The sequence below is a fragment of the Octopus sinensis genome, linkage group LG26, assembly GCF_006345805.1.
Source record: "Octopus sinensis linkage group LG26, ASM634580v1, whole genome shotgun sequence".
NCBI lineage: Eukaryota > Metazoa > Mollusca > Cephalopoda > Octopoda > Octopodidae > Octopus > Octopus sinensis.
Genome location: NC_043022.1, coordinates 7,773,066 through 7,791,611, shown reverse-complemented (window position 1 = coordinate 7,791,611; position 18,546 = coordinate 7,773,066).

The window sequence follows — 18,546 nt, the reverse complement described above, 5'->3', positions numbered from 1 at the left end:
TATCCCCCCTCTCTACTCTCTCTGTATCTATCGATCTATCTATCTGTCTGTCTGTCTATCTATCCACTTTGACAGGTGCTACAACTCCGGGTCAGAGTAGACCTGGGAACAAATAGTAACTACGAAGTGCTTCCACACTCCTCAAAAACCATGAAACATTCCAACCAGTGCCCTCGCTCCAGGAACACACTTTAAAATCATATCCAGGATAAACAACAACACAACAACAAAAACAACGGCAATGATGAAATTCGAACCGTTAGTCTCTCACGTCGCGGCTTGGCAATCTCCAAAGTATGGCCAACCGATGCACACCTTCTGTGCACATGTGTGTCTGCAATGTTATTGTTGAGACTTATTGTATGCACATGTAGCACTCTGTTTATTTATTCGACACCTTTTGTTATTAGTTATATACATTTTCCACCATGACACTTCTAGACCATCTGTATGCACTTACACACACACACACACACATTCCCGCACATATACAGGATGTGGTTGATAAGCGTGTGAGTGTGTATATGCATGTGTGTGTGTATGTGTACGTATGCATGTATGTATGTATGTATGTATGTATGTATGTATGATGTAGGTAGGTAGGTAGGTAGGTAGGTAGGTAGGTAGGTAGGCAGGTAGGCAGATAGGTTCGTATTTGTCACTGTATGTCTTCATTGCTTTTTACGCACTCAGTCACTATCACTCTGTATGTGTGTACATATATATGTGTTTGCATGTTGGTGTATATATATATATATATACATACATGAATAGACACACATTTGAAACAAAGAAAAGAGGAGAGATAAAATATACATAGGTGTGTATGTATGTATATCTGTATATATATGTACACACAGGTATATATACATACATACATATATATATATATATATATATATATATATATATATATATATATATAAAATATAGGATAAAACTTTATCAAAAAAATTTTATCAATGGCCAGCATATTAAAAGATACCATTAAAGGTTAAATTTAACCTTCATACATATATATATATATATATATATATTAATATATATATATATATATTATATGCATATGCGTGCGTATACTTATTCTTTGGAGATGATTTACCTGGAGTTTGTCACTACGTACGAAATTTTCAGGTAACTGAAGTATCGTACATAACGGGAAAAAATCTGCAGAGTAATCATGAGGTTGTAACGTTGGAACGAATGAACAAACTGCAGAAACCGAGTAATCTTTTCTCCTTTCGTACTTCAAAACGGTCACACTTGCTCAAATACAATCACTCACACACAAACACAGTCACAGGCTCATTCCCCATCACACAGAGAGAGGCATAGATCTGTATATATGTGCATGCATTTATGCGTTTGTATACCTGTGCCTGCGTATGTTGCTAGCTCCTGGCGACCTTGTATATGAACAACTATTTTTAGAGAGACAGAACGGAAGCAGTGTTTTCATCAGCACCCAAAAAATTACCGAAACATCATGATGTCCCGGAAGGGTAACTGTAGGTAATTATATCCATATTTTACTCATAGATTATGTTCGAAATTCCCTCAATGTATTTCATTCACTAACAATTCCACAGCTGGGTCATGCTCATCTAGTTACCAAATGTGCGGATGTATGTATGTATGCGCATATATATATATATATATATATATAATAATATAATATATAATATATATATATATGTGTGTGGTGTGTGTGTGTTTTGTGTGTCTGTGTTTGTCCCAACAACATCGCTTGACAACCGATGCTGGTGTGTTTACGTCCCCGTAACATATTGCCGCATTAATAATAATAATAATAATAATACTTTATACTGGAAGCTCAAGGACTCAAATTTTGGGGTGAAGGGATTAAGGCGATTACATCGAACCCATTACTTAACTTATCGACTCCGAAATGATGAAAGGCAAAGTCGACCTCGGCGAAATTTGAACTCAGAACGTAACGGCAAACGAAAATACCCGGCGTGCTAACGATTCTGCCAGCTCGCCGCCTATAATACAATGTTAATAATAAATGCAAATAATACTTTCTTTGAAACAATATACAGATAACATAAAACACCTGTTTGACACTGAAGAAAAGAAACAAACATACTTGCGGTACACGAGCCGACCAAAGCACGGATTTGCAATATGGAGGAAAACAAAAAATAACTATTTGCAACGTAAAATAGAACGTTGTCGCTGATGAGCGAGTAATCCCAAACTTGTCAGGCATTTACGTATCGTCTGCTAATTTTCTCTTGTTTATTATTTCTTGCTGTTATATTTTCGCTGTTGTACAACTGGTAATGTGATCGTTAGCTGACAACATTAGCAAACTATTACTAATGTTAACCAGCAAGTTGCATACCTTTCAACATTGAATATAAACGTAAGGAAAACATTTGAATTAGGACGTTAACAGTTATATACGAAGAATTACTGCAAAGTTCCTGATTTTGGGTAAAAGAAAATACAAGTGAAGGATCAGTTATTTATGATTTTATTCAACGTATTCTCCCCTCAGATTCACACTTATTGCAATGGTCCTTCAGTTTTTCTAAAACTTTTAAAAGACTTCGGAAGGTTGGGCCTCCAACCGGGCCTCTCGCGACACCTTTAAAGCCAGGAACATTTCAGATACCCCCTCGTGTGTGTGTGTGTGTGTGTGTGTGTGTGTGTATATATATATAACGGGAAGCTTTACGAAAATAAACAAAAGACGAAGGCAGGTGGAGTACAAACAAACAATTGTATTGGAATAGCGCTCAGGAATAAGAAATAGAACAAGTCTTTTACGTTTCGAGCCTACGCTCTTCAACAGAAAGATACACAGAAAAGAAACACAGAAAGAAACAAGGAGAGAAAAAAATGCGTGCAACACACACACACACACACACGAGGAAGTGCTGAAAAGTTCCTGACTTGGGTGAAAGAAAAGCAGAATCAATTATTTACGATTTTATTCAAGATATTCCCCTCTCAGATTCACACACTGTTTGCAGCGGTCGTTCAGTTTTTCAAGGCCCTGTAAAGGATCTGGGAATGTTAGACGACCAACCCAACCTTTCGCGACACCCTTAAAACCAGGAACTTTTTATCATCCCCTCGCATATATATGTATATATAATATGTACTGCATCGCTTTGAGTGGTTACGTGCCATTTTATTAAAGAAATTAATGGAACAAAATTAACTCCAGCTTCAGAAGATTCATTTGACTTTACTTCGGTCTCAGCGAACATATTTAAAAGCTTTAGAATTATTTAGAAAAAAACATCTACAAAATCCAATACTGAAGTAGAAATTCAAATAAAATTCATGTGGATATATACACATATAAAGCATTTGTAAAACGAATAAGCTAATGAATTTTAAAAAACGAGTTTTCGTGTTACGTTGATTTTCGAGTTAAGTCGTGTCTTGGAGTCAAATGCTGACGTAAGTTGAGGTATGCTTCTCAGCGTCTCTCTCTTTTTACACACACACATTCATATATATATATACTTTATTTAAAAGCAGCAGAAATTTGACAAAGGCTGTTACTCGGAGTTTCACGTTCCCGTTCGTCAGACAGTTTTGTTTAACAAAACTGTCTGTTGCTTTAAATAAAGCATATTACTCTACCTCTGGTATTTGAGTACTCTTTTTTCCACCTTGTTTCACATTTATGTGTTTACTCCGGTATATATATATATATATATATATATAATATATATATATATATATATATATATATATATATATGAATAACTGTGCGGCAGTGTTTTCAACGTGGATGTAACGTGTGAATCTGTGTAGGCGAATGTGTATGTGTGTGTGTTAGCGAGTGAATATACGTGTGTGTTTGTCCGTGTGTGTAAGTGTTTGTTGCACACAAAATCCCGACGTCTAATGGCGGAATGCGTGCTCCAGTTCAACAACAGCAAACTGCGCCACACCTACGACATGTAAACACCAACATAGCTACACGTGTTTAAACTTCAGAGAAAATAAATAAACGGCCGCCATCTTGATATCATTGTGGCGGAAGCACATGCTTACACACAGGCATAGATACACACACATGCTTACACAAACACACACACACACACACACACATGTATACAGGCCCGAATGCTTACAAATACAGAACTCGTATAAATATATGCATAGAAAGGAAAATGGAAAGAAATATACTCACACACACGCGTGCGGCTACATACACACGTTATAACGTATAGCGGCCATAGTGTTAAGTTTGATGGTGGTAGTACTGATGATTCTCCGTCTGTATCGACGACGAGCATCGGTTCAGTTGTTTGATCAACCAAACTATTTACTCGTTAAATCAACGTGTAAGAGGCTGAGTATTCCACAGAGATATTTGTAGGCCCCGTGTAATCTCTGAGTAAAATCTTCGACGCAAAGCTAGTATAGTCTTTATATATGTATATATATATATATATATTTACTTAGTTTCAGCTTATGGGCTGTGGCCATGCTAGAGCACCGCCAATTGGAGTTGCCCCCCCCCACAACACACACATGAACACATTGTAAACTCTCTCGATGTAGTCAGTCTGTGTACCTTTTATCGTTTATTTGTTTCAGTCATTAGACTGCGGCCATGCCGGAGCACTGCCTTGAAGGGTTTAGTTGAAGAAATCCACTCCAGTGTTTATTTCTTTTATGCAAGCCTGGTACTTATTTTATCGATCTCTTTTTGACGAATCGTTAAGTAACAGGGACGTAAACTGTTATATCTTTGACTAACATTGTATATATTCTCCCACCCCCCTTTCCTCACCAGCCTTCCCTCTACTACCCTACCAAGAACTCACAACTACCTCGAACACACAAGTGCAAACAAGGGAGTCAGAGAAAGGCAGAATGCCACTTAAATCTGAACACTACTATAGAAATATTCTTTTAAAAAAACTTTTCTTCTAATTTTTCTAAATTTAATTATTTAATCGTTACAGTTGAAAAGGTCTCAAAATGACCGAAACCGGTACTGAAATGTTCACTATAAAATTATTTTAGCATTTTCTATTTTTTACTTGTTTTTTCATATATATATATGTATATATATATATGTATATATATATATATGTATATATATATATATGTATATATATATATATCTTAATGAAACGGAGGTAAAATCAATGTTCTCACACGACGTACTTCGCAAGACGTCTGTCTATCTCATAGTTTGTATATATAGTTTTCTTTCTATATATATTTTTTTGTGGGTGTGTGTACACAATGTACAATATGTATAGATAGATAGATAGATTAATGGTTTACTAGATATACTGAAAAGCTGACATGGAGGAAAGGGACAGAGTGAGTGAGAGAGAGAGAGAGAGACAGAGAGAGACAGAGACAGAGAGACAGAGACAGAGAGACAAAGACAGACAGAGAGAAAGAGAGAGAGAAAGAATCAGAGAGCGAGTGAGACAGATTCGTTTCTAATCTAGGTACAAGGCCCGAAGTTTTGGGTAAGGATCCAGTCGATTAGATTGACCCCAGTACGGAACTGGCACTTAATTTATCGACCCCGAAAGGATTAAAGGCAAAGTCGATCTTGGCGGAATTTGAACTCAGAACGTAACGACAGACGAAATACCGCTCAGCATTTCGCCCGGCGTGCTAACGTTTCTTATTTCTTTATTGCCCACTAGGGTCTAAACATAGAGGGGACAAACAAGGACAGACAAAGGGTCTAAGTCGATTAGATCGATTCCAGTGCGTAACTGGTACTTTATAAAAATGGATCCCGAAAGGATGAAAGGCAAAGTCGACCTCGGCGGAATTTGAACTCAGAATGTAGCGGCAGACGAAATACCGCTAAGCATTTCGCCCGGCGTGCTAACATTTCTGCCAGCTCGCCGCCTTAGACAGATATGTATTTCAACAGATCGTCACCTAAAGTCGAAGAATTTGCGGCCGTTAATTACTTTGTTTATATAGGTGGTGTCTTTCTTTTAGCTTTACACTCGAAACAAATATGTATGGCACGTTAGAAACAGCACGACAACGACCACACCCACCACCGCAACCATCACCGCCATCATCGCCGTCACCAACAGTACTGCTATCAATCATGTCACCACTAGCGTTAACATCAACATACAACCACTACCACCAACACCACCACTACAAACATCACCACCAGCACTACTAGCTACACCACTACCACCACCAACACCACCACTACCAAGACTACCATCACCACTACCAACCAACATTGTTACCACCACCACTGCCACTACTACTATCACGAGAGCTATCATCAGCAGTATCACCACCACCACTAACACCACTAACTCTAGCACTACCACTAACGCCATCACCACCACCGCCGCCGCCGTTAACAATAATAACGACAGCAATTAGTTACTGTTAAAAGATTGGTATTTGAACGGAAGAAGCAAGGAAAGTGACGGTTGGTTATGGTGGGGTGGTAGGGGATGGTGGTGGTAGGGGATGGAGGTGGTAGGAGATGGTGGTGGGGGATGGTGGTGGTTGGGGATGGAGGTGGTAGGGGATGGTGGTGGTAGGGGATGGTGGTAGTAGGGGATGGTGGTGGTAGGGGATGGAGGTGGAAGGGGATGGTTGTGGTGGGGGATGGAGGTGGTAGGGGATGGAGGTGGTAGGAGATGGTGGAGGGGGGGATGGTGGTGGTGGGGGATGGTGGTGGTAGGGGATGGTTGTGGTGGTAGGGGATAGTGGTGGTGGTTGTTGTAGTGGGGGTGATGGTGGTGTTAGCTCTTGAGGTAGATTTGGCGGTAGTAGTGCTGGTGGTAGGTGTGGTGTTAGTAGTGGTGGTGGTGGCGTTAGTAGTGTTTGTGTTGGTGGTGGTGGCGTTAGTTGTAGTGCTGGAGATAGTGGTGTTAGTAGTTGTGGTGGTGGTGGTAGTTTTGGCGATAGTAGTACTGGTAGTAGTCGTGGTGGTGGTAATAATGTTGGCCGGTAGTGGTGATGGTGGTGGTGGTAGAGGCGTTAGTAGTGTCGGTGGTGGTAGTGGTGGTCTTTGGAGTCGGAAAGGTGTTGAAAGAAAGGAACGATGGTGGAAATAGTAATAATGGCGATAAGATGTTTATATTTTGGAGTTTGGTAAATTAGTGGTATGTTACGGGTAAGTTTGGTTCGGGTGGATCGGGACAGATTGAGGTGTTGGACGGGTGTTGGTATATGGCGGTGGGATTTCGTGGAAAGGGGTAGAACGCTGGGAGTGTATGCATATGCATGCTGTGTGTGTGTGTGTGTGTGTGTGTGTGCGTAATTGTGTATGATGATGGTGGGTTGTATGCGATAGTAGGTGTGAGCGTGTTTGAGAATGTGTTTGTGTGTGTGTAGCGTATGTGCTAGCGCTAGTGTATGTGTAGGTGTGTGTGTGTATGTGAGTTAGTGGGAATGTGTGGTGGTGTGTACGTGTGTGTATGTGTATTGGTGTGTGTGTGTGTAATTGTGCAGAATGTGTATGATGATGGTGGATTGTATGCGATAGTAGGTGTGAGCGTGTTTGAGATTGTGTTTGTTTGTCTGTTAGAATGTGTATGTTTGTTGATGTGTGCGTGTGTACGTGCATTGATGTGTGCGTGTGTACGTGCATTGGTGTGTGTGTTTGTGTGTGTGTGTAGTGTATGTGCTAGTGCTAGTGTATGTGTAGGTGTGAGTACGTGAGTTAGTAGGAATGTGTGTTGGTGTGTACGTGTGTGTATGTGTATTGGTATGTGTGTTGGTTTGTGTTTATGTGTGTGTCTCTATTGGCATAAGAATGTGTGTACGTGTATGTGAGTGTGTGTGTGTGTGGTGTATGTGCTAGCGCTAGTGTATGTGTAGGTGTGTATATGTGAGTTAGTGGGAATGAGCGTTGGTATGTACGTGTGTGTATGTGTATTGGTGTGTGTGTGTTTTCTGAGTTGGTGTGCGTTTGTGTGTGTGTCTCTATTGGTATAAGATTGTGTGTACGTGTATGTGAGTGTGTGTGTGTGTGTGTGTGTGTGTGTATAGATAGTGCTAATGACATGTAAATGATGTTGTCAAAAAGCGTTGATGGTGTACGATAGTAGATACGTGTCTATGTCCAACGCTTTGTGCATGTAAAGAATGTACACCAGTGTGAACGCCTGTGTGATTGTGTTTCCGCATATCCGAACGTATGTGCGCATGTGTGGACGTACGGTCGCTTGCTCGTGAATGTGTCTGATTGTGCTAATGACATGTAAATGACGGCGTAAATAGCGATGATGTTGATACAGATAACAAACCTGGTCTAATCTTTAAGACAATATACAGTGGCTTTGTCTGTTTATCTGCCTTTAAGCATTTATGACTTTTTTTCTTTCGTTCTTCTCTCGAGCCAGACTAACTCACTGCTTCTCTACTACTACTGCTACTACTACTACTACTACCACTGCTGCTGCTTCTACTACTACTACTCTACTACTACTACTGCTACTACTACTACTACTACTACTACTACCACTACTACTGCTGCTGCTTCTACTACTACTACTACTACTACTACTACCACCACCACCACTACCACTACTGCTGCTGTTTCTACTACTACTACTACTACTAGTACTACTACTACTACTACTACTACTGCTGCTGCTGCTGCTTCTACTACTACTACTACTACTACTACTACTACTACCACCACCACCACTACCACTACTGCTGCTGTTTCTACTACTACTACTACTAGTACTACTACTACTACTACTACTGCTGCTGCTGCTGCTTCTACTACTACTACTACTACTACTACTACTACTACTATACTACTACTACTACATTCTTCCTACGCTTGTTCCTTTCTCTCTACATCTCTGCATGTGAATATATATATATATATATATATATATATATATATATATATATATATATATATATATATATATATATGTAGGCGTGGCTGTGTGATAAGAAACTAGATTCAAAATCACATGGCTTCGGGTTCAGTCTCACTGCGTGGCACCTTGGGAAGGTATCTTCTACTATAGCCTCGGGCTGACCAAAGACTTGTGAATGGATTTGGATTTGGTTGACGGAAACTGAAAGAAGCCTGTCGTGTATATATACGCTGGGAGTGTGTTTACATCGCCGTAAAGACCGATAGTATAAGCACTAGGCATCCAAAGAATAAGTCCTGGGGTCGACTTCCTCGACCAAAAGTGGTGCTTCAGCATGGCCACAGTCAAATGACTGAAACCAGTATCGCCTCAGAATTTGAAATGGTTCTGCCAGCTCACCGCCTTAATAATGATAATAAAAATAATGATGATGTCTCCTCATCACTTGACATTTGAGGGAGGGGGATAATCGAGGACATCGACCCCAGTGCGTAACTGGTACTTAATTTATCGACCCCGAAAGGAGAAAAGGCAAAGTCGACCTCGGCGGAATTTGAACTCAGAACGTAAAGACGGACGAAATGACGCTAAGCCTTTTGCCCGGCGTGCGAACGAGGCTGCCAGCTTGTCGCCTTCATAATAATAATAATAATAATAATAATAATAATAATAATAATAATATAATAATAATAATGATGATGATGATAATGATGATTACTCTCTCTTTTACTCTTTTACTAGTTTCAGTCATTTGACTGCGGCCATGCTGGAGCACCGCCTTTAGTCGCGCAAATCGACTCCAGGACTTATTCTTTGTAAGCCCAGTACTTATTCTATCAGTCTCTTTTGCTGAACCGCTATGTTACGGGAATGTAAACACACCAGCATCGGTTGTCAAGCGATTGTTGGGGGACAAAGACAGACACACACACATACACACACACACATACACACACACACACACACACATATATACGACGGGCTTCTTTCAGTTTTCATCTACCAAATCCACTCACAAGGCTCTGGCTGACACGAGGCTATAGAAGAAGACACTTGCCCAAGGTGCTACGCAGTGGGACTGAACCCGGAACCATGTGGTTTGTAAGCAAGCTACTTACCACACAGCCCCTCCTGCGCCTATGATAATGATGATGATGATGATGATGCTGATGATGATAATGATGATGATGATGATGATAATAATGATGATGATGTTGATTCAAGTAATAATAATAATAATAATAATAATAATAATAATAATAATAATAATAATAAATAACATGTACATTGTTTTGTCTTGGTATAAAAGATGGGCTACAGCAAATATTCTGCTCAATACCACAGATTTGCTTGTCAGTTGTTTGACCTTAACCAGTTGAGCATGTCCCTTAGTGGCTGACGATATGTGCATCTCTGATCACGAGCAGAAGTAGTGGGGGAGCATCATAGCCATGTGTTGAGAGGGATTCTTGGGGTTTGAATAATTCACCTCTGGAAACATGGGTGGTTCTTTCAACATCCTTAAACAACCCTTATTCAGGGACCTTTTGAGCGGGATGGGCTACTCAACCTGAAGAAAATTCTAACTGGGCCCCACCTGCAAGGTCATGTGCTGTTTATCTTGATATGAGATCACCATGTCGCGCACATATGGTTGTGATGCATGTGCCTGGTGTACCCTTATCAGACGGGTAGTCATGATGAGTATATTGGGCTTCGTATATTTTACCCCAGTGTCACTTTGATGGCATGAACTGCTCTCTCACTCAATAATAATAATAATAATAATAATAATAATAAAGTACCTAGGGGTAATTGAAGGGAACGGAATAAGGCATTCAGAGATGAAGGAAAGGATCAGGAGAGAATGCTATCGAAGAGTGAGAGCAATACTCAAGACAGAGCTGAATGCAAGAAACAGGATCGAAGCGATCAATGCATTAGCTATACCAGTCGTGACTTACAGTTTCAATATTGTTAACTGGTCAATTACTGAAATATGTCAGCTCGACAGAAAAATAAGGAAACTGTTGACAATGCATAGAATGCATCACCCTAAGGCAGATACAGAACGACTTTATCTGCCAAGAAAAGAGGGAGGCCGTGGTCTTTTACAACTGGCAATAACAATGAAGATTGCTACAATTGGCCTAGACACCTACCTGAAAAACACTGAGGACTGGATGTTAAAACTTGTCTCAAAACATGAAAACAAGAAAGCATCATACTCAGTCACAAAACAGGCAAAGGAATATCTAAGTGAATTCCGAATACAACCAATTTCGGAATTAGAGATAGACACACAAGAAACAAGCACAGAAAAAGCTAAGCGCATGAAAACCCGTGCCCAAACTGCGGCCTTAGATATTCTGAATAATAAATGGCAAGAAAAACCTCTCTATGGCAAATACCCAAAGAGAGCGAATAATGCAGATATCGACAAAGCCCTGACCCATCAATGGCTAATGGCCTCTGGCTTAAAATCTGAAACAGAGGGGTTTATCATAGCAGCTCAAGATCAATGCCTACCAACAAGAAACTACCAGGCCAACATATTAATGAACGGCAGTAGCCCAACATGTCGTGTATGCCGACATCAAAATGAAACCATTGATCATGTTGTCTCCAAATGCAGTCTTCTAGCGTCTACAGAGTACCTCAACAGGCATGATAGAGCTGCACAATATATTCACTGGGTAATTTGCAAAAACCTGGATTTGCCCCATGAAAAAAACTGGTGTGAACACAATCCACCTCCAGTGCTTGAAAATGACCACATCTCACTCCTCTGGAACTTCACCATTCAAACTGACAGGAAGATAGATGCAAATAGGCCAGACATCATATTGAAAGACTTCAGACAAAGAACATGCCTCCTCATTGATATGACTGTCCCAATCGATATAAACGTATCTGTCAAGACCTACCAAAAACTGAGCAAATATAAAGATCTTGAAATAGAAATCAGCAAAATGTGGAAGCTGAAGACTAAAACAATACCTGTTGTCATAGGTGCCCTGGGAATGATAGCGAAAGAGACTAATTGCTACCTAACTCAGATACCAGGAAACCCCAAAATGGCAGAAATTCAAAAGATAGTGCTCATGGGAACTGCTCATATCCTACGCAAAATACTCTCTATGTAATCCCAAGGTTTAAAACAAACTTTTTTTATTTATTTATTTTATTTTATTTTATTTTATTTTATTTTTTAAAATTTTTTATTTTATTCTTATGTATTAGACATTCACTAGTACAACACCAAAAAAAAAAAAACCAAATATATGGCACAGAACTTCCAACCTGTTGTCTCTTGAGGTCTCTGGGTGAGACTTGGAGCCAACTTGTACAGACATAAAGCAAAAGTCAAACATAGAATAATAATAATAATAATAATGTGTGTGTGTGTGTGTGTTTATTTGGAAAGAAATACCTTGGAAATATATCGAAAATAAATTTTTAGTCGAAAGTATCTTTGCAGAAACCATGTCTTTTTCAGAGCAATCATCGTTCGTAATTTTGGCACATATTACCAATTTTTTTTCTTTTCACAATCGATTAACCATATCATTAGTCAAGTATTGGGGTCGGTAGTATGATAAAATGTTAAAATTATATATAAAAAGATAGCAAACTCCAGTTAAAAAAAAAAAGAAAAAATTAAATTGCTGGCCTCGTTTCTAAATTAGAAGCAATTATTACTTTAAAAATGAAATATTCTCAAGTTTATCAAGCTTTCTGCCAAGATTATTTGTACTGTAGATTTAATAAAATATAATGGGAGCTAAAACGAAACACACTAGAAAATATTTAATGATAACAGTGAGAATGGTAAAGTGTTATCTATTGATGAAATTAGCTTAAACGTAGCCGGCGATTAGGTTGCTTCGAAAACATTTAAAACTATTAACTGTTTTGCTTCTTGCCATCTTCTCATCTATAATTCTATCATACCTACGAACGATGTCTGCTGATTGCTGTCAGTAACGTATTTTCTCTTGAGGCGTCGTATATATTATTGATGAAAATGTGTCTATGTATCTACGTACGTATGTATGTATGTGTGTATATATGTATGTATGTCATTATTCAGTTTTATTTCGAAATTTCTGGCCAATAGAGAAAGAGCCGGTTTCTAACCTAGATTCAAGGCTCCTTCAATGGGATTTCAGCATCAACAACAGGGTATTTTTGTATGTATAAATGTATGTATACCTATATGCTTGAATGTGTGCAGATTTATATGTTTTGTTTTATGCATATATTCTCATACATATAGTTGCATATCTAGACATGCTCATATATATTTAAATGATAAACTTCTGTAAAGTTTTACAGATTTTTATAATTCCAGTGATGGATTGAATTTGTAGTCTTCAAATCAGCTTTCTCCTTTCTAGTTTTGAGAAGCTTAATTTCTCAAGATTGGTATTTAGGCAGTGTGTTACATATCCCAGGGCCCCAATAATTACAGGTATAAACCAGGATGTATGTATGTATGCACCTGAATGTGTGTAAGTATGTGTGTGTGTGTGTAATTTTTCTATATTTATTGTTGTTATTCCGTCTGATGAACATATTTTCGGTATGCAACTTTATTTAAATTAATGAAATTAGCTTAACCCACGAATTGCAGATACAAACACAAAAGCCCACACTTATAGTTGTGTATTAAAGAATCTGTCTCTCAGCATATTCCCCTCTCAGATTCACACACTTATTGCACGGTCCTTCAGTTTTCCTAAGCCCTGTAAAAGAACTCGGAAGGTTGGGTCTCCAACCAGGCCTTTCGCGACACCCTTAAAGCCAGGAACTTTTCAGCCCCCCCCTCGTATGTGTGTGAAGGTGCGTATGTATACACACACACACACATATATATATATATATATATATGGAAAGTTTACGAAAAAAAAAACAAAAGACGAAGACAGGTGGTGTACAAAACAAACAGATGTATTAGTATAATGCTCAGGAATATAAAAAGTATTTTACGTTTCGAGCCTACGCTCTTCTAAAGAAAGGTACACAGAAAAAAACAAGGAGAGAAAAAAATGTATGTAGTAGCTAACGATCTGTCATATATATATATATATATATATATATATATATATATATATGAAAATATATAATCTAAATGAAGGGTACTAGGAAAAAAGTACTGACATGCTAGAAATAGAAGTAAAAAAAGACTCTAAACCGCTTATTCTACTATAAATTTAGCCTACCTTTAATGGATAAACAGAAAATCCCATATCGAACGACTTCAGGCTCTAATGAATACTGATCCATCAGCAGTGAGATTCACCGTATTAGTACATATACGTGCATATACATGCATATACATACATTCAATCCCACTATATACGCAAGGCCAATTATTCGCCCGTGTCACCGTGTGCTTTTCGATCAAACATTTCCGTAGTGAAATACAATGGTTCTTAATTGCATGCTGGCCACTGATATGATAATAATAATAATAATAATAATAATAAAATAATAATAATAATAATAATAAAATAATAACTTTATCCTTCATATATATATATATATATATATATATATATATATATATATATATATACATACATATATACAAGGGTGCACTGCAAAGCTCCTGGCTTCGGGCAAAAGAAAATACAGGAGGATCAGTTAATTATGATTTTATTCATCATATTCCCCTCTTGGCAGGGCCGGGTTTATAGGGGTGTGGAGGGGGCAATTGCCCCGGGCATCTGAAAGTACTAGGGGACCCTGCTATAAAGGGCATGTGGCGCTCAGTACAGGATTCATGACCTTGGTTTGATCAATCACAGTTAAAGGCACACACACACACACACACACATACACATACACACACACACACAAACACCGCCCCACACATATTTTTACTTTTAAATTTATTTCATTGAGGCCCTGAAAACTGGTCTTATTTTATGAAATAAATAAAAAAATGTTCCAAAATTTATATTTTGAATTTAGTTTTAATTATAAAACTTACATCCCTCAACAGCTAAAAGCATTGCTTTTTCGGTTTTAGAATTATTGCATATATATATATATATATTCAAACGGTTTTCATTAAGTTAACCCTGTTTTTTTTTTTTTTTGCTACCACCGAATAGTCACAAATCTACAACAGACATGATAGGAAAACATTAAAATTTCAGTGAAATTTCATTGAATTCTTTTCCGATCATGTCTGTAGCAGATTTGTGACTATTCAGTGGTAGCAAAAAAGTATTTTTTACTTTCATTTTTTAGCGATGTAGGTGCTCATGTCGTGACCTTGTGTATATATGTACATATATATATTGATAAAAATGGTAAGATAACAAAAGAATGAAAGAGACCTCGATTTTATGTAAATAGGGGAATTTATCTGCAAATGTAATATGTGACAATTATTCGATAGCCATGATAAAACTCCGAGTTTCGAATGCCGGGTGGAAATCCACGCTACCATCTCTTCAGTTATCAGGCCATCGGAAAAATACTATGAAAATATTTTTTCATAGTATAACTGAAGAGATGGCGGCGTGGATTTCCACCTCGGCATCCGAAACTCGGAGTTTTATCATGGCTACCGAATAATTGTCACACACACACACACACATATATATGGTGTGTGTGTGTGTGTGTGTCTGTAAAGAGAACAAAACCTCCTAGTTAACGAGTAAGACTTTCGGTATTTTTGTATGGTTTGCATGAAATACTAAAAGTGTAACTATGATTCCCTCAAATCCAATTTTCCCGTCTTGAAAGCCATTTTAAAACCATTTTATTTCTCCCTTTGCTTTTTTTCCTTTCCTCTCTTCTTTCATTCTTTCGTCTCTGCTTTATTTCTTCACATCACCACTTCCTGTATTTCTTTATGGGTCGCAAAATTTTCTTTCCACTTATCCCTACATCTCTGCTTCAACCTTCGCTCCTCTACCCCACACCCTCACCCTGCCCTTCCCCCCATACCTACATGTCCCTCTCCCCTCGTATATCAATCAGTATCTTCTATTCTCGGTGTTTACACCTTAATAATTTACGACTAGATTCAGTTTGTTTTTCAGCGAAAGTACAAAAATAAAAAAAAAACTCCACGAAATGAAAAAAAAAAGAAAAAAAAGAAAACAAAAAACAAACAAGAAGCAAACCGAAAATGAATCCAAAAACCCTGAAGTACAACAACTGCAACAACAACAGCAAAACAAAAAGTATTATCAATAACAACAACAACAACTGTAAGTATTCCTATGGTGTTTTATCAAACCTTAGAGACTTGTTCCCATGGAGTATGGAGTGTGAGCAAGGATATATACGAAAATGCAAAGACGAAGACACACATAATACATATATATATATACAAAGATACATGAAGAAAATCACGCACACATATATTTATATACATACATACATATATATATATATACACACACATATATATATATACATATATATACACACACGTATATATACATAGACATATATATACATATATATATGTATATATATATATATATATATACACACACATATACATACACACACGCGTTTACATGCATGCACTCACAAACATAATTATAGACACACGCACTCACACACATAAACACGCACAAACAAACACTTACACTACACTAGCGCGTGCACACACACACACAAACTCTTAGATCCCCGCGTGACTGTATTTGAGAATCTCTCTGCGAGTTTGTCTTTATGTAAACAAATACGTCATTTGTTATGGCAGACGTGACATTACCAATTCAGACACCAACTCCAACTTACTTTAACACATGTAACAATCATATGCCTCCGCACCAACAAGTAATTTCAAGGAAAAAACAACAAACAAAACAAAATCATTCTTATTGTTTCTGTCCTTCATTATCACTAATATATATTGAGTTAGAATCTTTGTCTCTCTACAATAATTGCATAACCATTTCGTATAAGATGCTAGAATATAGGAATGTAGGCGCAGGCGTGGCTGTGTGGTAAGAAGCTTGCTTCCCAACGACATGGTTCCGGCTTCAGCCCCCACTGTGTTGCACCTTGGGTCTCCTACTATAGCTTCCGGCTGACCAAAGCTTTTTGCGTGGATTTGGCAGGCGGATCCTGAAAGAAACCCATCAATATTTATATATATATATATATATATATATATATGCTCGCTTAGCCAGTGGGGTGGCGTCACTTTGAAGGCTAAAACAATGCAAAGTGCATTGTGACCAGTGATGTGTAGCATCATCTGATAGCCTGGTCGGTCATGGTGGTGGTGGTGGTGATCATATATATATATATATTATATATATATATATAATATATATATTATATATATATATATATATGTATATATTGATAGAAATGGCAAGACAACAAAAGAATGGAAGAGACCTCGATATTATGTAAATAGAGGAATTTATCTGTAAATATAATATGTTTTTGTTATTCGAGCACCAGCATGGCCGCAGTCCAATGACAAACAATTAAAATATGAAAGATTATTCTAGATTTGAAACCATTATCAAAGAATGTTATCGAAATTATATATAACACAGTAAAACATCAACTAATTTGAATTTGTAATTCAAAAACCATTGCTTCTTTCGACATCTCCCTCGAGACACGAAGATTCTGTTTTTCAAGAAACATCTCAAGTTATCATTCCTTGCACCACACAAGATTAGCTGTTTTACAGCTTCTGTTTGCTGTTATATTTTCTACCGACACAAACACTCATTAGTTTTCAAGGACTACAGGCTTTCCTTTTTAATCTATTTTTTAGGGAATTCATCTCTCTGTATGTGGAGGCGCACATATGAACATGGTAAATTGTAGATTGAAGATATCTTGATTTAAAAAAAATTGTAACAAAATAACAATCATTCAGAAAAGGGAAAAGCAGATGTCTATTTTCTGGTCTTTAACAGAGAACAAGATGTTGCAAAGAATGTCCTGATAGAAGATAAGATTGAAGCGCTTACGCAAGACGTGTGAAACAGCTGTTAAGAAGCTTAAAAAAGGTAATTAATTTCAAGACAGAATAATTCAAAGATTATATTGAGTATAACGGTTTTGATCGGGTTCCATTTCTAGTGGATTCCAAGGGACGTTTTTGTCCCGAAGTTCTATATATCACCAGGTAATCAGTTTTTAAAGATTGTAGTGTGTGATTTGAAGTAGTGAGTGATTTGGTTGTTAATCTAGAAAAAGGGGATAATTTTAATCCAATATATTATTCCTAACAATTGAAAATTTTTCGTGCAATCTACACTACAAAAACATACACACTATATATATATATGTATATATGTATATATATATATATATATATATATATATATATATATATACGTATATATTATCCACACTATATATATATATATATATATATATATTATATATGTGTGTGTATAGGGAGAATTCACGAAAAAAACAAAAGACGAAGAGAGGTGGTGCAGAGAACAAACAGATGTATTAGTATAACGCCCATGGATTGAAAAAGTCTTTTACGTTTCGAGACTACGCTCTTCCACAGAAAGAAACACAGAAACAAGGAGAGAAAAAAAATGTGTGTAGGGGCTACCGATCTATCATGGCGACACACTATATACGTATATATATACACTATATAAGTATATATATCTACACTATATACATATATATATCTACACTATATACCTTGTGGTAAATGACCTCACTTATTTTT